Here is a 6,995-nt window from a genome sequence, read left to right on the forward strand (position 1 = left end):
TTCTGGCTTCAGGAAATCACCTGATATTGTGTCACCCTTTGGAGGTGACATCTTGCTTTGCTCTTGTGTATTGTGTGGGATAGCTTGCTTTCTTTGAGACATTGATATGTTCTTGATCTGAAGACAATGCTCTAGAGATCAGTTGGGCAGCTACCCCACTTTTGTGTGTCTCTGAACTTCTGACTTCAGAGTAATGTCAGTTCAGAGCCTGTGAGGGCAATCTCTTGTTGGTAAGACAGGTCAAGGTGCTCCCGATTAAAGGCCAGTTAATTTCCCAGACGTGTAGGCACCAGTGTGGAGCCAAATGGGGTGAGGCAGTCACAGGTTTGGCGTGATCACAAGGGCAGGTCAAACACTTGGCGGACCTCGTTTGAACCTCAGCTGTCTGAGTGTGCTCACGATTGGGGTCCCTACTCAAATTCCCACCATCCGTTTCCCACCCAGTGGTTTTCACTCAGTGGTCCCTGCCTGGTGGCACTTACACAGGTGCCCTCACATAGCAGCCCAAGCAGGGTCCTGGATCCAACTGGACCTGATAAGTCAAAATCAAATTCCCACTGACTCACTAGCCTCTGGCTGGACTGCAGAGTCCAGAAAAGTTCAGACAGGTTACCAGTCACTGGTTCATTTCTGAGCAGTTGGTGTGGCCCAAGAGAGCTTGGCCAAATTCCCCACCAGTGGGCACGCCCTTGGGTGCTCTCCCAGGTAATCAGCAGTGCCCTAGAAAACCCAGTCAGGATCCCACTGGCCTTTCTCCTGCCACATTGGTTCCACAGCAGCTTGGCTGGTGGCTCCGGGTGATGTCTGGATCTGTGGCAGTGCCCTGGGATCACAGGGCTGTGGTGGGGGCTGAGTTGCACGGTTCAAGCTGCAAGGGGGGGCGGGGGAGGAAGCAAGGGCTGGGGGCGGCACGGGAGCACAGGGCTCGGACACTATTACCAGGAGGCAGGGGGTGGGGGTTGGGCACTGCTGGGGGTTTGTGTAGCAGCACCTTATGTGGTGGGGTCACGTGTTGGTGGGCCAGAGGGGGGGTCAAGCAGTGGTGGGCATTTGCTTCTCTGGGGTCACACAGTGGTCAGTGGTGGTCACTCCTCCGGGGTTCTGCGGTTGCTCCTCCGGGGTCTCGTAGAAGCTGGGGGCGGTCGGTTGCTCCTCTGGAGTCACACATGGCAGGCGGTTGCTCCCTACTTGCTCCTGGTGGGTGAGTTCCACAGTGGCTTGGCTGGTGTCTTTTGGCTGGGATTCAGCTATCCTGTGTGTGGTTCAAATTCCTGCTCTCTGGTTGCACTGGGTTCCTGCTGCGCTGGGTTCTGGCTGCGAAGACATCAATTCTTATTCTGTCTTACTTAGTCATAGCCAGCTCTCTGATGCATAGCAAGTAATTGCAAAAACCATGGCCTGAAACAGGCATACCTTAGTCTCTAGACTGACATCCTTGCTCTTTAGCTCTCTGGAGAGAACCCTGACAGCAGATTTTCCTAATGAAATGTGTCCTTTTATTTCCCGACTGCTGGTGCCAAAATTGTTGATTGTTGGACTGAGCAAGCTGTAATTGTTAACAATTGTAATCGCTTCTCCATCTGTCATGATGTTGCCAATTGACTTAATGGTAAGAATCTGTTTTTTTGATGTTGAGCTTCAATCCATATTGCACACTACAGTCCTTCACCCTCTGCAGCAAATGATTCAGGTCCTCCTCAGTTTCAGCAACTAAGTTTGTGTCATCTGCATAACATGACATCTGCAGTTTGTTGATGAGTCTTCCTCCAATCTTGATGCCACATTCCTCCTCTAAAGTCTAGTCTCTTGAAAGATCTGTTCTGCATAAAGATTAAAAAGATATGGAGATAAGACACATTCCTGAAGCACTCTATCCCTGATTTTGAGTAATGCAGTGTTTCCTCTCCATTCTAGCAACTTCTTCCTAGTTCAAGTATAGGTTTCACCTGACCACATCAAGTGTTCTGGAATTCCTATCCTTCTCAAGGTTAGCAACAATTTGTTGTGATCCACACAGTCAAATGGTTTTGTGTAGTCAAAGAAACACAAATGACATTCCTCTCCTACTCTCTGCTTTCAGCCATGATCTTTCTGACATTGGCAATGATATCCCAAGTGCCATGGCCTCTTCTAAACCCAACTTGTATTTCTAGCAGTTCTCTGTCTATATATCCAGTCATTTTTAGATAATCTTCAGTAAGATTATGCTCGTTTGTAATATTAGTGATATTGTTGAATTATTTTCACACTGTTGTATCACCTTGTCTTGGGAAAGAGAATAAATATGGATCTTTTCCAGTCAGTAGTTGGTCACTTGGTTGTCCTCCAGATTTCTTGCCATAACCTAATGAATATGTCCAGAGTAGCTTATGTTTGTTGAAATATGTCAATTGGTATTTCACCAATTCCTGGTGCCTGTTTTGTTTTGTTTTTTACAATAACTTCAGCGTAGCTTGAACTTCCTCCTTCATCACTATTGCCTCTTGATCATATGTTGTTTCATAAAATAGCCAATTCTTTTTGATACAGTGACTCTCTGGACTCCTTCCATTTTCTTTTGATGCTTCCTAGGTCATTCAATATTCTACCATAGCATCCTGTATTGCAACGCGAGGCTTGAATTTGTTCCTCGGTTTCTTCAGCTTAAGAAATGCTGAGGGAGTTTCATCATTGTGATTTTCTGACCCTAAATCTTTGCACATTTAATACTTTGCTTTGTCTTTCTGAGCTGCCCTTCGAAATTTTCTGTTTAGCTTAACTTCTTGATTTCTTTCCTTTGCTTTCACTTTTCTGTGCTTTAATGCAATATCCAGAATCTCTTCTGACATCCATTCCAGTCTTTTCATTTTTCTTTGGCTTTGTAATGACCTTTGCATTCCGCATATCTGGCTTAGTGTTCAAAGTCTCAGATCTGGGGAGCTCTAGTGGCCTAGTGGTAAGGAGCTGCAACTACAATTCCAGAGGCGCACGGTTCAAATCCACCAGATGCTCTGCCGGGAAAGGAGGGACAATCTCCTCCTGTACCAGTCAGATCTGATTTGATGGTACACTCACACAAAAATAATAAAAAAATTAAAAAAGTAAAACTAAAGTCTCAGATCTGTTCCTGAGATTGATTTTTAATTCAGGTGAGATACATTCACGGTCAGAGTTTGGTTCTTGTGGATTTAATTTTCTTTAGCTTCAGTTTGAACTTGCGTATAAGTAGTTGGTGGTCTGTTCTAAAATCAGCACCTAGTTTTCACAGATGATGTTGACCTTTTCAAATGATTCTTTCCAGAGATGTAATCAATCTGATTCCTGTACAGGCCATCAGGTGAGGTCCATGTATATAATCACAATTTGTGTTTCTTAAAAAGGTATTTGCACTGAATAAATCATTGACTGTAAAAAATTCTATCATTTTATTTCCAGCCTTATTTCTGTCACCAAGCCTATGTTTCCAACTCTGTTTCTTTTATTCCATTCCCAACTTTTGCATTCCAATCACCGATTATTAGTGCATCCTGGTTGCATGTTCGATTAATTTCTGACTGCAAGAGCTAGTGGAAATAATCTTTTGACAGGTGCTCCTTGTTTGTATGTAAATACTTTCCTGTTACTCACAATGTTGTATTTCAAGATGGATCTGGAAATGGATTTTTTTAAAACTATGAATGTGACCCCATTTTTCCTCACCTTTTCATTTCTGGCATAGTATATCATATAATTGTCTGATTAAAAATGTCTTATGTCAATTCATCTCATTTTGCCAATGCCTAGTATGTCAATATTTATACATTTCATTTCTCATTTAACAATATCCAATTTACCTACATTCTGCTTCTTACATTCCACATTCCAATAACTAGTGTCTGCTTGCAACTATTCCTCTTCCTTTGTGTTTTCCAACCAGAGGACTAGTCTAATTGAGGTCTGGTGCACCAACAGATAATTTGCTGTTACCTCAAGATGCAATAAGCAGCAATTTAAGGAAAAGTGGCCTGAAAAAGCCTGTGGTTGTGTCTTCCTTAAAAAGACAAACCTGTGGTCAACTGCTAGATGAGGCACAAGTGACTTTGTCCTTCCAGGACTGGCTGGCCAGCATTACAGAACGCATCCATCAAACTATGCACTATCAATTTGATGGCGAACCAGAGCCATTGGTGTTCCACATTCCTCAGTCCTTTTTTGATGTCCTGCAACAGAGAATCTCTATAGGAAGTGCAAAGAAACAGCTCCCCAACTCCACTACAGCTTTTGTTCTGTCTAGTTTTGTTCAGTCTAATTTTCAAAGGGCTGTTTGTTTGTTTTTTAAAAGTACTGATACTTTATTTGAAAACAAAATAAAGGGCATGCTTCACCATGCCAGGATAGTCCCTAACATTCTGCCCTAATCAGGGTATTGCTGACTTTCCAACACTGTTGGTGTAAGGCTGAATACTCCTGACTTTTTGGAAAAAGTTTGAAAGAAATCCTAAAGATGAAGCCAGAAGGAGAAAAGTGAGTCAATTTCCCTCTCTAAAACTCTACCAGAAATACAGCCTGATTTATGAAGCTAACTATCCGCCAGCAGCATCACAAAGGCTACCGACAAAGTCTGTCTCTATCAGAAACCATCTGAATGCTTTGAAAAACTGGTTCTTAGAGAAGAATATTTACTAAGGAAACTGGCCATCTCAGTGTGTAACTAGTATTTAAAGTTACAAAAGGGTGGGGAAATGCAAATTTAGCAGCATAAAATGCTTTTGTTTTGTCTCAAGGGAAAGTGATGGTGGTTAGAGGGGTCAGTTCCAAGGGCTGGTCCAAGTGGGGCCACTGGTCCTGGTATTCCACCATTGAGGTGGTGACCATACTCAAATTAGATGCACCAATCTTGGATTGAGGAAGAATATTTGGGGTACATTCGATGATGAAAGGCATTGGCTCTTTCTGATCTGGAGAAGTATTGCCAACTTTGAGGAAAGTTTTTAGTTCCAAGGGCCGCAGCACAGGTTGCTTTTCTTTCTGGCCATAGGTTTCTGCTATGCTCTCTACTTCCACTTTAGTGTACTTAAATAGCTCGTAAGTCCCATCTCGGTTCTGGATAAAGCTTTGGGTGATTTCCAAGAGCATCTCTGGGGTATCCAAGACTTGTTTGACTTGTAAGATGTTAGTGATGTGCGAGGTATACTTGGAAAAGTTTCCCAGTGGTAAGGCATCTTTCCGAACAAAAGCTGTAGTAGAGTTGGGGAGCTATTTCTTTGCACTTCCTATAGAGATTCTCTGTTGCAGGACATCAAAAAAGGACTGAGGAATGTGGAACACCAATGGCTCTGGTTTGCCATCAAATTGATAGTGCATAGTTTGATGGATACGTTCTGTAATGCTGGCCAGCCAGTCCTGGAAGGACAAAGTCATTTGTGCCTCATCTAGCAGTTGACCACAGATTTGTCTTTTTAAGGAAGACACAACCACAGGCTTTTTCAGGCCCCTTTCCTTAAATTGCTGCTTATTGCATCTTGAGGTAAGAGCAAACTGACTGTTGGTGCACCAGGTATTTTTTCCTTTTTCTTTCTCTTTGGTTTAGAGGCAGTTATTTGATACTGTTGACTCTGAGTGGCAACTTAATTGGCGCACAATAATCTCTTTAAGACTGATGGAATAAAAATTGAGGAACTCTGAGAATTTCTGAGTCAATGCTTCATCACTGGCAAAGGCACAGATGCAAGCAAAGAAATGAATGCACCTCTGGGCAATCTCGTCCTTGGAGGCGTTTGACTGTGTGACTTTAGAGTCTGGCAGGAGCAAAAGAAGCGGCTCTCAGGTAAGCTGTTGGCACCAATTTTCTGCACAAAGGATGCATGCAAATAGCCCAAACTGTGCTTCTGGCTTGTCTTGCATTTCACCACCAAAATATTTTTTGTAATCCTTTGTACCAGTGGGCCTGTGGGTTCTGTAGCCAGTTGCCAGATGGTCTCTTTGGTTTCTGGGGAGGCCTGCATTGCATTCAGGACAGAACTTTTTAGGGTGAGAGGGGTGGCCGCCTGGCAGCTCCCTGCAAACTTAATGTGCTGACACTGGTTTTCCACAACACCTTGGATGGCAGCTTTCAGGCATGAGGGGACATAACACCGTCCAGAGCTCAGCTGAGTGATGACTGTCCCATCGACCGTCTGAATTGTTGTCTCTGAAACACCTAGTTCCACAAAGCATCGATAATCTGGTCCCGGTCCCTCTGCCGTACTGAGTAGACCTGCAGCTCAGAGCCTGTGATGATTTCGACAGCTTCAGCACTAGGCTGCTTCCGAGCTCCATGGCGGAAGATGGTTCCACATGTCTTGTTCTTACAGCTCAGCCCGCGGGTTCCGTTGTTTGTGCCACAGTGAGGACACTTTCTGATACCTCTTAATGTGGCCTTCGCCAGGTCAGATAAGAAAACTGGGACTTTAGTTCTCAGAGAATTTGGTTCCATTTCCACATACTCGCTGGGTACCTGCTTCCCCGCACGCTCCGCGAACGGCCATTCACTTCCACTGAGGCCAGAGCACAAGCATCTCTCAGCCCCCCGGGCGGGACGGGCTCCAGGGGTGGGGCTCGCAGTGCTCTGTTGCTCGCCGCCTCTGCCCAATGTCATCGCCAGCATGGCCCCTTACCTGCCCTGTGCTCCCTTGTTTTTTCTTTTTTTTGGGTTTTTGTTTTGTTTTTGTTTTTGTTTTTTTTAAGTGAAAGGCCATCCTTCTTCATTGTTGTTGTGGTTGTTGTTGTTATGTGCCGTCGAGTCGCTTGTGACTCATAGCGACCCTATGTACAACAGCCCTAAACTCTGTTCTAACACTCCCATCCCGATTATCCCAGTCACTGAATCAATCCACCTCATAGAGGGCCTTCTCTTGCGCTGTCCCTCCACCATCCCAAGCATGATGTCCTTCCCCGTGGACCGGTCTCTCCTCACAACATGTCCAAAGTATGTTAGACGGAGCCTCAGAATCCTTGCCTCCAAGGAGCCACCCGGTTTAACCCTTTCCAGGACAAAT

General features: G+C 44.6%; 1 pseudogene; it reads right to left on the minus strand.

Annotated features, from left to right (window-relative positions):
• Positions 1 to 4,737: 4,737 nt before the first annotated feature.
• On the minus strand, positions 4,738 to 6,433 carry LOC102872344 (annotated as a pseudogene).
• Positions 6,434 to 6,995: the final 562 nt, after the last annotated feature.

The sequence above is a fragment of the Elephantulus edwardii genome, unplaced genomic scaffold (genome assembly GCF_000299155.1).
Source record: "Elephantulus edwardii isolate Elephantulus edwardi_28Jun2011 unplaced genomic scaffold, EleEdw1.0 scaffold00166, whole genome shotgun sequence".
In the NCBI taxonomy this organism is placed as follows: Eukaryota; Metazoa; Chordata; class Mammalia; order Macroscelidea; family Macroscelididae; genus Elephantulus; species Elephantulus edwardii.